The sequence below is a fragment of the Canis aureus genome, chromosome 22 (assembly GCF_053574225.1).
Source record: "Canis aureus isolate CA01 chromosome 22, VMU_Caureus_v.1.0, whole genome shotgun sequence".
NCBI classification, from domain to species: domain Eukaryota; kingdom Metazoa; phylum Chordata; class Mammalia; order Carnivora; family Canidae; genus Canis; species Canis aureus.
Genome location: NC_135632.1, coordinates 2,836,626 through 2,849,845, shown reverse-complemented (window position 1 = coordinate 2,849,845; position 13,220 = coordinate 2,836,626). Strand labels below are relative to the sequence as shown.

The window sequence follows — 13,220 nt, the reverse complement described above, 5'->3', positions numbered from 1 at the left end:
CCCTGGACTCCAGGATCACACCCTGGGCCAAAGGCAGGCGCCAAACCGCTGAGCCACCCAGGGATCTCCGGGAGGTAGAAGTTTTAAATGTTATGGAGTCAAAATGTGTCAGGATTTTTTGTCTTTTATGAATTTTGAGTTTGTAGCTCATTTAAGGAGCTTTTCCATTCCAAGACAATACAGTATTATTTTATAATTTATTCTAACACTCTTACAGTTACGCTCTTTAACATTTAGTTCTTTAATGCATCTGAATTTTTTCTGAACGATGTGGCTTTAGAGTTGGGTACATGGTTAACCAGTAGTTCCAACTCTCATTTAATTGAGAGTATCTTATATTTTCTCCACCACTTTGAAATGCCATATTTATCTTTTTACTAAATATGTTCATCTCAGTGAATGTTCATGTATCGATGAGTGTCTTTTTGGATTCTGATTTTTGTCCCTTTGCCCCATTTTTCTAAATTTTTGCTAGCACCACATGATTTTTATTTCTAGAGACTTCTGTTATGTTTCGCTTCCACGTGGAGGAATTCTACTGTGGCAGTCTTGTGGTGAGGCCGGACTCAACTTCCATTCCAATCTTTTCCAAAAGTGGACTAAAGGCGACATTGCATAGATTCTCTTGCAGTTGCAGTTCTATCTGAAATTTATTACTCAGAAGGAAAAGTGGAATACTTTTTTTTTTGTTTGTTTGTTTTTAAAGATTTTATTTATTTATTCATGAGAATACAGAGAGAGAGAGAGGGAGAGAGAGAGAGGGAGAGACACAGGCAGAGGGAGAAGCAGGCTCCATGCAGGGAGCCCGATGCGGGACTCGATCGCGGGACTCCAGGATCAACTGGCCACCGCGATCTGGGGTAGGTTGTGACCAATGTGGGGCATCCAGCAGTTGGTAACTTGCTGACTCTGTGAGGCAGCTGCTCCGTGGCGGCCTGATTCTGTATTGAGGTTTTGGGAAGTGTTCCTGGAAACTCAGCCTAGGCTCAGTTTTATTCACCTTCCCAGCGGATCTGGCACAGCACAGATCTAGAACGATTCTCCTTGTGCTAATTAGATGGATTTTTGTTTTCTGAAAATGAGCCCTGGCACAACACCAGGGCTCATTTGAATGAGCACATCTGCCATTCTATTTATTCTTTACCAGTTGGGAGATAGAGATGTAAGGATGACATAATGGCTCCAGCGTGTTCTTGTGTCCCTCTTGGTCTCCCGTGACGAGGTGTGCAGCACTACTACTAAATCCAAGTTCATAAGCAGTTGTGAGGGATGCAAATCTTACCGTAGATTTTGCAGGGGGATGGATTAGACTCATGTTTGCCTGTCACTTGGTAAAACTTAAGAAGAGTTCTCCAAAGGGACGTCAGTTCTCCAACTTTTTCTTGGTTGTCATTTTCCAAATTTCTTTTCTAGCTCTTTCCCTGTAGATCTCTTTCATCTTCTGAATCCTTCATTCTCCTCTCCCTTTTCTATGTGTCGTCTGATTAAAATTATTGCAATATCAAAATACTTTGCAATAGGACCCCTGGGTAGCTCAGTGGTTGAGTGTCTGCTTTTGGCTCAGGGTGTGACCCCCGGGTCCTGGGATCAAGTCCCATGTCGGGCTCCCTGCAGGGAGCCTGCTTTTCCCTCTGCCTGTGTCTCTGCCTCTCCCTTTGTGTCTCTCATGAATAAATAAATATTTAGAAAAATACTTTGGAATAAATGAGCTCATAGTGAGATGTTTCCTTGGAAGAAATAAAAGGAATCATGCAGGCGTGCAGTTTTGAGTAACTGGTTTCACAACAGGAGGTTTAGAATTCTAAGCAGTAGATGGCAAGTGTTCTTTTCAAATCTGCAAAAAAACACTGAGGCTCAGTCACCTTGCCTTGTGATTAAAGGGAGCCAAATGCTTAGCTTCCTCAGTTGTTAAAATGTTGTCTTTAAGGTCCAAACCTACCGTTTGCTTTGCTTTGTGATGCTGGGGCCGGGACTGCAAACTGCGTTCCTGCTTTGCGAGCTGGGCCTCTGCGGGACTGTGGGTAGGGAGCCTGGAGGTGGGAGGCGGAGAAGGGCTCTCTGTCTGCCTGCCGTCTGGTTCCCAGAGCATCACCCCAGCAGTTTACTCCCTCAGTAGCAGCTGAGTCCATTCTGCGCTTTTTCTAACATGTGTAAAACCAGCTTCATCGTGTGTCCCCTCCGAGATCCTGGCTGACGCCCCCAGGGTATTGTCCATCTGGCTCATTATTCCATCTCCAGCATCTAGGACAATGTTTAGTTACAGAAGGTGCCTGATAAATATTTTATGAATGAATGAATGAATAAATTCAGGCAGCCCAGACACATGCTAGATTTCAAATGTCAAAGGAAAAATTCTTTCCGCAGCTCCTCCAAAGCCAGATGCTATTGGAGGGGCTTTGCACGAATGCCCGAATGCTACTAAATCTGCCTTAACTGTTCCATTTTTAGATGAGGAGATTGAGGCTCAAAGGCCTAAGTAGATGAAATAACTTGCCCAACTTTACTATCTTCTGCACAACGGAATTGGGGTTCAAACTCTGCATCCCACCTGAGTCCTATCCCTGGACTCTCCCCCCCACCCCCCGGCCAGTACAATATTTTAAGGACCATGGGGACAGTCAATGACAAAGTATATATATCCTAGTGTTACCCATGTGAACACTGAATGGTAACCATGGCAGAAAACATTTGTTAGAAATAATACCTTTGTAATTTTCACATATCACAGAAACTGGTAGGCGGAGAGGCCGCATGAGTGGTGAGAATGATTATTAACAGCCCGTCGGGGGAGCCAGGAGGGGCGGGTTCTGTTTCTGGCTCGGAGCCCAATAAGCTCTTGGACCTCGTGTGCACCCAAGGACCGCCCTGGGTCTCACGTCCCCATTTGCGGGCGAGGGCGCCGGCCTCCAGGACTTCGGACGCACGTGCGTCCGGCCCTGTGACTTGGCAATGCTCTCTGTGATATAAAAATGAAGTAGTTCATCCCCTGCGGATGATGAGAATCATCAAAATGCAAGGCAGGTAATCAAGACATGAAGACACAGGCCCACGACTCTTCCTTGCAAAGGTTTGCGTTGCCACCCATGAGAATCTATACTGTTTGACCACGTTCTCAAAGGAATCTGCAAAACCATTAAGTAATGTAACTTTTTTGTTTTTTTTAAGGCTGAACTGAAGGTAAAATGATTTCTTAGGGTCTGTATTGCGTAGAACCTATTTTTCACATTGAAGAATTAAATGGAGGATTCTGTTTTCTGTCACTGGTGTCATGAAAGGGTCTGTTGAGAGATTTATCCAATTAGGTGAATGAAGGAAGGCTTTTTATTTACTTGTCCTTGAATTATTTCTTTTTTTTTTTTGTCCTTGAATTATTTCTAAAAGGAGGCCACCGGGATATTCTGAATAAATTCTCTCCTGTTTGTGGATTGTAACTCAGTTATTTAGGGGACGCATCAGAAAGATTTTAGGGGCGCCTGGGTGTCTCAGGAGGTTAAGTATCCGACTTGATTTAGGCTCAGATGTCATGACGTCAGGGTGGTGAGTTGGAGCCCTGCGTGGGGCTCTGGGCTGGGCGTTGAGGCTGCTTAAGATTCTCTCCCTCCCTCTGCCCTTCTGTCCCCACCCCTGCTGTGTGTGTGCTCGCTGTCTCTCTAACAACGACAGCAACAGGATTTTTAAAAAAGTGACTCAATCGATGAAAAAGAATAGTTGCATCACAAACTAAATTCAGTGAGATCTCTGATAGTTGAGCACCTGGGGACGGGCGGGGTTGGGGGCGACTTTGACATTCTCATGGATTTGGGGATTTCTGAAAACTGACTGCTCCAGTGTGTAGGTAATAAAGCTCCAGCGTCTCCTTTCCCCGAAGGGAGCCGCCTCTCCTCCCGGTTCCACGGGAGACAGTGCAAGAGAGAAGAGCAGAATTTCAGGACCAAGAGCCCCGGACTGGGCCTCGCAGGCCTGAGTTCAGGCTCTACCTTGGTCAGGGCTTTGCCGTCACTTTGGGCAAGTAGCTACCTTTCTCAGGGCCTCACCTATAAAAGAAAGATTGGAGGAAAATAGGCCTGAGAGTGTTTCTGGGTCTACTGATCTATGACTTTAGAGCTAATTTGGGGCACCTGGGAGTCCAAAGGAGACTGGCCGAAGGGAGGCTCTTATGAGTGAGGAATACTTGAAGCTGAATGGACAGAGAGCCCACCACAGTGGAGTCCTTCGAGCACAGGGCCATGGGCCAGGGCTGCCAGTGGCTGGCGTCACGTTCCACATAGGTAAGGCTGCCCTGGGTGACTTCACCTGAGGCCTAACGAGGCTTTTCCAGAGGAGTCAGGGGAGGGTTTTAATCTGGTGCAGGCTCTTTGACTAATTGGGTTTGCGCGGCTTGTCCTGGGAGCCGCAGAACAAGAACCAGTTCTCCCAGGAGGAGAAGTACTATTTGTTCGAGCAGTTATATTTAATAACCTAAGACCTCCCGGGACAGAGGCTGACACCAGAAAATGCTACGTATTCTCCTTTCACAATCCAGTGTCACATTCTTCTAGGTCAAAGTTGTGTCTTTCTTTCCTCCCTGATTTGAATGCAGATAATTTCTATTTTAGTGACCTCCAGGAATTTTATCTAACAGAGAGAAAGGGAAAAAAGGACCATGGAGAAAAAATTCTTAGGTTACACGTTTTCAAATTTCATGTGCATCATTTGAGTGTTGATGCAGGAAAACTAGTGTCCAGATGACGGTTTCACCCATTCTAGACTTGTAATCTGTTTGCTGGGTTATAGTTACTCTTGGGCCTGGAGGCCCCTTTAGAGACGACCTACAACCGGCTCGCTGAAAACAAAGGTCCAGTTTCGTGGCATTTGCTGATTCCTACGGTGTTGACACTCTCCCTGTGGCCAGTTTGAAGGTAGTAACATGACGTTGCTGGATTTGGCACCGGGAGGCGTTGCACACAATTGGCTCTGGTGAGCTGGTGAGAGCTGGTCTTGGCACATTCCCGAGCATTCTCAATTAATAGATATGCTGAGGACAAGGATGAGAGGGAGTTTCCAGAAATGTTAAAAATGGATTACAGAAGACAGGCGTTCTTTGACATTTTGAAAAAGCGTCTCAAATCTCTGGGACATGGGCTGGCTGTGAAACTGAGCGGCGGTCGTGCCGTGCTTTCCCCCTCACAAGGTACACTCACACTCATTGTCTCACTTCTTTGCTAATCCTCACAACACTCTGGGGCTGGAATAGTTGCCATCGCTTCCAATTTACCAGGAGGGAGCTGATGCAGGGCTGTTGGGTGGTAGACGCAGGACTCAAATCCAGAGCTTCCCAGGAGAACTCCCAGGCTTACTCTACACTGCACCACACTCTTTCTTTACTGTTTTCAAGCCATCCAGTAGAGCCCTGACAACAAAAAAGAAATGCAAAATACATTTTTGTTGCAAGATATTTTAGATCTGAAGCTCTCTGTTAATTTTTGAGAATGTGGCGCCATCTGGAAGTGGTATCCCATTTTAAAGCTGAGACGGTGAGTCATGATTTCCTGACCCATATATGTTGTGTACTAGTTTTATTCTTTCTTTTTCTTAAGATTCTCTCTCTACCAGACAGGAGACAGATGGCTGAAGCATTGCAGCATCCTGGGCTGTTGCACCGCACAACTGCAGGGAACACCATTCATATCACAGTCTATGGGAATGGCATTTTCTGGAATTGTACAGTGCCCAGCCTGTCCAGCTGTACACGGGCCTGGTGACACTAGGTTAAATCCTTATCTTTCATTTTGGTACTCAGTTCAGGTAGTGTTGTTCCTGAGGGGGTCTAAATCCTTGCATCTTGGATTTTGCTGTATCTCCTATGGCCTTAGCACCTTCCCTGAACCCGTGGTGACATATGTAGCACAGAGATACTCTAAGAAATAAAATGGGTTGTTATTAGCTAAGTTACACTTTTCTTAGCCTTAGTCAGTGTTTCTCAACCCTGGGCACATTGGCAATGTCTGGAGACGTTTTTGATTGTGACAACTGAGTATCTAGTACTATTGGGATCTGGTAGGAAGAGAGTCCAGGGATGCTATTAAAATACCCCAAAGAGCACAGAATGCTCCCCCCACAGCAAAGAATTGACTGGCTCAAAATGTCAACAGTGCAGATCCCCAGCTGTACTCCCTTCTTGATCAGCTGGGTCCCTTTGTGCACCTTGAAGATTCTCTTGGCTTTTTTCATCAAGCCTCAAGTAGAAGAAAGCTATGAGGCTTTTCCCCTAAATCCACACCCTGTGGATTCCTCTTGGGAATTCCTTGTTTCCTCTTGGAGAGAAAGAAGCAAAAGTTCTTCCTGGGGAGAGTTTTTGGGAGCCATTTATCCAGACCCTTCTTCTCCATAAGTTTTGGTGCAGTAAGTGGTGCACCACTTATTTCTTAGGGGGTGAGAAAGCACATGGTTGGAAAATCCCCCAGAGTGCAAGAGGGCCTCCACTCAGGAAAGCCCTGAAGTCCTGTCTAAGGTCAATGGAAGTATTTACTCCAGGGACACTTACTTGGGGAGGAAAGGTTCCGCCTCCACAGGTATCTTTTTAAAGAGTCTTGGTCATCAAAGTCATCCTGCAAAGCCTTCTGACTTCTGAGCAATGGCGAGCAATGTTTGATGGGCAGGATGTTGGCTTTACATTAAACACTAATGTGGCGGCGTGAAGGCTCTTCACGCGCGGTTTGCTCCATTCATTGAAATCTAAGGTGTGCCCAGCAGGCTTGTGCCTGGTTTCTAACACCGAGAGCACAAAGTCACCTTTCAGACCCGGCTAGATCTTTGCAGATGTCTCCACTTTACTGACTTTAGTGAGACAAGTGCCTGTGAATTACAGCAGGGCTGTGTCTTGAGACACGTAGCTCTCAAGAACGCTACTGATTCTGAGATACACTCTGGATGTATTGATGTGCATTTGGGGCAAAAACAACACAACCCAATTGAATATACTCAACTGATTGTAAGATGTCATCTGAATCCACGAATGTTTAAATGTGAACAAGAATGCATCCTTTATTAAAGAGGAAATCCAGTAATATTGGGTCCCATGTTCAGATAAGTAAGACAAAGTCAAAAGGATTAAATGATTCATTCAAAGCAACTCTTTAAGTCTAAAGACTCCCCCATTCTTGGAGTGCCTGGCCAGCTCAGTCAATGGAGCACGCAACTCTTGATCTCAGGTTGTGAGTTCAAGCCCCACCTTGGCTGTGAGCAGCCCCCCTGAGAGTCTTACTACCTCAATCCCTGAAACCGTGGGGGTGGAGAAGAAAGAATGCATACCTCTAAGGGAATGAAGGACCCAGCCCCAAGCAGGCCATTGACATATTTTTGAATTCTCTCATTTTGTCTTAAAAAAACATGTGAATATTTGTCTACTCTTACTATCCATATTAGTTTTTATATAATTGTTTTGGATTATCAGACGCCTCACTTTGTTTCTCCAAGTCTTTGAATAAACTTGAAGCTCCATGAACATGCATGTTTACCCGGTTGCATTGCTAATAGGGCCATGTAGAATTTTCCTACATTGCCCCTCTTCAGGGATGGTGGCAGATGCTCACCCCCTTAAGGAGAGAATACCTGATAACTTTTGATTGAGTCAGTGTTAGAAACGTTGAACTGTGCTGTGGTGTCCAGTGTGTCTGAATCAAAAGGAATGGTCATCACGATAACCAAACTCTTAGAAGCGGGGTGTTGGATACACCTCTTGGTACCTCATGAATGACAAAAGTTTTCTGAAGACCCTTCCAAAGGAGAGGAATGAAAGGAAAATAGGGGTAGTTTGGGGACTAGAGTTTCAGCAAGATTGTGGCAGTGTTTCAGCCAGCAAGTGGGGGCATCGCCTGGCCAGGTAAGGCACCAGACTGGGACTGGTTTCTGCAGGGAATTCCAGGGGAGAGATGCCAGGAGGCCAGGCTTTGGAAGGGAAGTACATGCCCTAAAATGCCTGTCACCCCCTAGAGGGATATGGCAAAGCCAGCCAAGTGGCGCAAGCAGCACTGCATCTGGTAGACCCGACTGGCACTCTGGCCAGGCTCTACTGGCCAGATGGACAAATAGATGACAGTAGGACAAAGCAGCAAGGCCTGTGCTGGATGTTACCAGGTAATAGAAAACAAAGATTTTGTGGGCCTGGGGAGCTCAGAGTTGGTGTCCCTGGAGGGTAGAACTACTGAGAAAATATTACAAGAATGAAGTGTCTCAGAGACTACGCATGAGTTATGGATTATGGAGAACTTTTAAGACTCTGTCTGCAGAGCGCCTGGGTGACTCAGTCCATTAAGCGTCTGCCTTCGGCTAGCGTCGTGATCTCGGGTCCTGGGATCAGGCCCGAGTCAGGCCCTCTGCTCAGTGGGGAGTCTGCTTCTCCCTCTGTCTCCACAGTGCGCCCACACCACTTGTGCTGTCTCTCTCTCAAATAAATACATAAAAAGTCTTAAAAAGGACTCCATCTGCAAGAGATCACATATTTAAGGCATTTGTAATGCTTTCTTTGGGTTGGTTAAAAGCAAATTCCTGGGGTGGTAGGAAGTGCAGCAGCATTCTGGTCACCTGGAAGAGGGGGGATGAAGTTTTCTGATTAATGGTGACATTAGGGAAATTCTTTGTTAGGCAGTGGAGAAGGGGCCGTGGGACACACTGTAATGGACTGGATGTGCCAGTGCAGGTGACAGCCACTGGTGGGGATTCTCTTAATTGTTTTCTAGCTGCAGTGTTGGTCTGAGGATCCTGACAATTCTCCCTTTTGTCGTAATTAGTGGAGTCGGGGGAGTAGGGGAAGTTGAGGCAACAAAGAGCCATAAGAAGAGTGTGGGGGTCAGAATATGCCATCCAAACATGCCACGTTGGCATAAAGATTCTTTTGAGCTGAAGACAATTGAGAAGTGGCAGATGCCATAAAAAATACTGTGCCCCTTCTACCATCTGCCTAAAGCCAGAGATGGACTCTGAATCACTAGAGACAACTCTGGACTCTTAAGAGCCCAGATATGGCACCGAGGGGAATCTACCCAACAAACCTTCCAGATTTAACCCTCCTCTTCCATTAGTTTCTCTCCATATATTTATCTTCTCACAGTTTGCTACCCCTAGAAGACTGAACCCCCTTTCCTTTGTCTTGTCACTTCTCTACACACTTCTTGTTCTTTGTTAGGCTGCTACATAAGCCCAAGTCCTCACCATCTCTTTCAGCTACTCATCACTGAGTTTCCCGTCCATGTAAATGTGCTGTACTTGTTAATAAACTCTATTTTCCTCTTATTAATCTGTCTTTTGTCAGTTGAATTTGAAGGCTCCCCAGGCACTGAACCAAAGAGTTAGAGGGAAACGTTTTTCTTCCCCTCTACAGGAGGAAACCACAGGATGCATCTGGACCTGCTCTCAGACTTGGAGACCGGAGTGACATAGCCCTGAAGAAGCAGGCAGGCCAAATGCAGGCTGTTCATCCGGGGCAGTGGAGAATCTAGACCCTCGAAGCCTCTTAGCTGAGTTCTTCAAAGTGGAAGAGATGTATAGATGCCAAAGGTGGTCACAAAATTAGCTTGGAGTTCCACGCTGGAGCCAACTGGCTCCTTATGGCATCAGGCTCCCGACCTGTGGCCACTGCATTCCCTTCCCACACTCCCCTCCCCTCCTCCTTCCCATATCCTCCTCTCGCTCTGTCTCCAGACCAGCGGGATAGTATGTTGTATCCGTCAGCTTCTAGCCAGAAAACCAGCGTCCTCACTGGGTAGTTCAGTAGAGGGTATTTAGTGTGGTCATGGAGGTTTTGGGAAAGATGCCTGGCCAAACAGTAGACAGCGAGGCAGCTCAAAGATTAGCAATACCATCCTGCTCAAGTGGCAGATGGAGAAAGTACTAAAGCCCAGGGGGCAGGGCTACCTGGTAAGAGCTGGAACTAAGCTAGGGGGCTTGCTTGATAGGGCCTGAAAATAAAGAGGGAGGGGCTAGCTGGGAGAGGCTGGAATCCTGGAGATGTGCGAATGCTGGAGACGTTGCCTAAAGCAGAGAGGGAAGAGAACATCTTGTCTTCTCCCTCTCTTTTGTCCCAACATCTTCCCCGCACCCCAGGCTCCCATTGGCTGAACCTAGAGAGAAATCAGTAGGGAGTCTGAGAAATGTTGTTCGCAGGTGTCAGCCTCCTGCAACACAGAGCAGAGTTGGAGGAGGCTGAAGGAACGGAAGTGAAAGCAAATGGAGAACTGATCAGCACATAGGACAGACAGACGGAGGGCTCCGGGCATGAATTCTAGGATGGCAAGCTACTTTAGTTAGTCTATGCATGGACCCTTGTAAGACCTTATAGGATTAGCCTCTGGATCCTGCATGCCTAAAGGAAGTGGTGGGAATCTGTGGACTCTTAGACCCAGCCCGGATGGCGAACACAGAGGTAGGTGGTTCAGCCTGAGGATGTGTCCTCGGGAGGATCAACGCCAGCATCTGTGCTGTGCATCCTGGGCCCATGAATCAGAGTGCGCATCACGTGGGAGCCGGGGGCTCAGAGAGGCCCTGCTGACACACTCCAGCCAACCGATGCTCAGGAGGATGGGCCTGAGAAACGAACTGACCTCCAGTTTCTCCAGGCCCGAAGAATGGAAGGAAAACCAAAGCTGGGAGCTCCTAGGCAGGAGTTGGGATACAGCTTGTGGAAAAGATTTGCAGTTTGTAAAAAGATTGTAAAGTGTGTGAGGGAGGCAGCACTGGGCAGGTCTAGAACTCTGGGCCTTTCAACGTGTCTTAAGGAGAACTGCCCATCAGAAATCATGACATGAGGAGCCTGTTATGAACCTCATCATGGCATTCCAGGACCTGGTGAGATGGATATGGCTTGAATTCTGACTCTGTCATTTACTGGCTCTGTGACCTCAACAGAGTTGTCTAGCCTTCTGCAGACTCAGTCTCTCATCCATAAAATGGGGACAATTGTAATATCTCAACATTTGAGATGATGCATGTAAAACACTTGTCTCTGTTTGGCATGTAGCAAGCGCTCAATAAACATTGTTTGGTTTTACTGAGGGCTCACTCCTTGCCGAGCAATAATTGTATTATTTATAGCAATATACAATTAATTATTGTTGTATTATTGTATGTTAGCTCATAGCTAGAGTAGGACTTCTAGAATGATCCACTCTAGTCTTCTCTTAAAGGAGAGCCCTCGACGGGGTGCCTGGGTGGCTCAGTTAGTTAAGCTTCCGACTCTTGATTTCAGCTCAGGGTGGTTAGATTGAGCCCCTGAGTCCCTGCTCAGCAGAGAGTCTGCTTGAGACTCTCTCCCTCTGCCCTTCTCCCCACTCATGCGCGCTCTCTCTCTCACTCTCTCTCTCAAATAAATAAATGAATCTTAAAAAAAAAAAAAAAAGGAGGCTACTGGATTCCCTAGGAGATAAAAATGGTGGTCAAGCCTTTCCCATATCCAAGGCATAGCAAAGAAGGACACATGTCTTGATGTGTCAGTCTGTAGGTGAGCCACAGAGATGCAAATTGTAAATCCTGACACTGCAGCAGCTGTTTACGGAGAGATGTTTTAAAAATAGCTGCCATATAAGCACTCTTAGGCCCTTGTTGCCATCTGACTATGTGAACCCCCATGCGGAGGCCAGTACTGGCCACAAGTGGGAGGTTCAATATTATGATAAAATCCCACCCAGCAAGGCAGGCAGTCAGATGTATTGTAAAGAGCAGGGGACTTGAAGTCAAAAGATTTGGATTCCAATCCTGGCTGAATGAGATCTTAGGCTTAATGGGCTCTGAGTCTTGGTTTTCTCATTTGTAAAATAGTGATAAATGTAATCTACTTAACTCTAATTAAACACAGAGTTTTTGTGAACGTGTTTTATAAATAAGCATTTGTATGTGTTGACATTATTTTATGCCATTGTTGCCTGCAAGCATGACAGAAAGTCTTCTTAATTTATAAAAGTATAGAAAAATAATAAATATGCTCTAGGGACAAGGGGAGATATTTTGTTCAGAAACTCAGGGAGATCTGATTCAGCTAAAAAGCTTTTGCTAGGACACCTGGGTGGCTCAGTGATTGAGTGTCTGCCTTTGGCTCAGGTCATGATCCCAGGGTCCTAGGATCAAGTCTCACATCGGGCTCCCTGCATGGAGCCTACTTCTCCCTCTGCCTGTGTCTCTACCTCTCTGTCTTCTCTGTGCCTCTCGTGAATAAATAAATAAAATAAAATAAATAAAAAATAAAAAGCTTTCACTCGCGAAAGACAAATACTGCAGGATGTTACTTACGTGTGAAATCTAAAAGATTTGAACTTAAAGAAGCAAAGATTAAAATGCAGGTTGGCAGGAGGTGGGAGGGGTGAGGGACTTGGGAGGAACATTGCTCAACGGGTACAAAGGTTCAGTTATACAGGATGAATAAGTTCCGGGGGTGTAATGTACAGCATGGTGACGTTGGTTAACAATACTGTATTGTGTAATTGAAATGTACTATGAGGGCAGATCACACCACACATACACATAAATTTAAGTACGTGAGGTGATAGATGTGTTAATCACCTTGATTGTGGTAATCATTTCATAATGTGTTCATATATCAAAACATCACAGCTTAAATATATACAATTTTTCCTTGTCAGTTATAGCTCAGTAAAGCTGGAAATAAAATTTTACAAAATGTTAAAAAAAACTTGGCACAAAATATTGGAGTCTATATAATAGTGCCCCTCACCCTACAGAGCTGAGCCGCCCTGTTGTCCCCACTGTGGTTCTGTCTGTTAAGAAGTAGCTTCCAAAAAAGTAGCTTCTGAATCATAGAAACCACAGGCTCTGCAATCTGCCCAACACTGCAGACTTTTGAGAATGTATTTGATAATGTCTCTCTTTTTTTTTTTTTTTTTTTGATAATGTCTCTTAAGCCACTTCTTTTGGGGGTAATGATTCTCAAATCTCTCTGACGTCTCAGTTGGAGACCAACACTTTGATGACATATGTTGGGTGGGCCCATTGCTGTCATTTAAGAAAATGCCTCTATTCAAATCCAGATGTCTAGATCCATTTTCCCAAAACATCTGCCTGGCTTGTGTAAAGGGAGCCGGATGGTATTCACAATCAAAGCTTAGAAATCTGCATGGGTTTGTAGGATTCTCTATTCCCAGAAAAATTAAAGAGGAGATGAATTCAGACTTACGTAAAGTTTTAAATCAGTCTGTCTTCATTACCTTGTTGGGTGGTGGGTAAATCATTTGCTC

At 45.6% G+C, this 13,220-nt stretch overlaps 1 long non-coding RNA gene across 1 annotated transcript in view; it reads left to right on the top strand.

Annotated features, from left to right (window-relative positions):
- LOC144293652 (uncharacterized) overlaps positions 1–11,023 on the top strand; it is a 53,532-nt gene extending 42,509 nt beyond the window's left edge. Inside the window, exon 9 of the long non-coding RNA XR_013360854.1 lies at positions 9,359–11,023. This is a non-coding gene — a long non-coding RNA (uncharacterized LOC144293652). The remainder of the gene's footprint in view (positions 1–9,358) is intronic.
- The last annotated feature ends 2,197 nt before the right edge of the window (positions 11,024–13,220 follow it).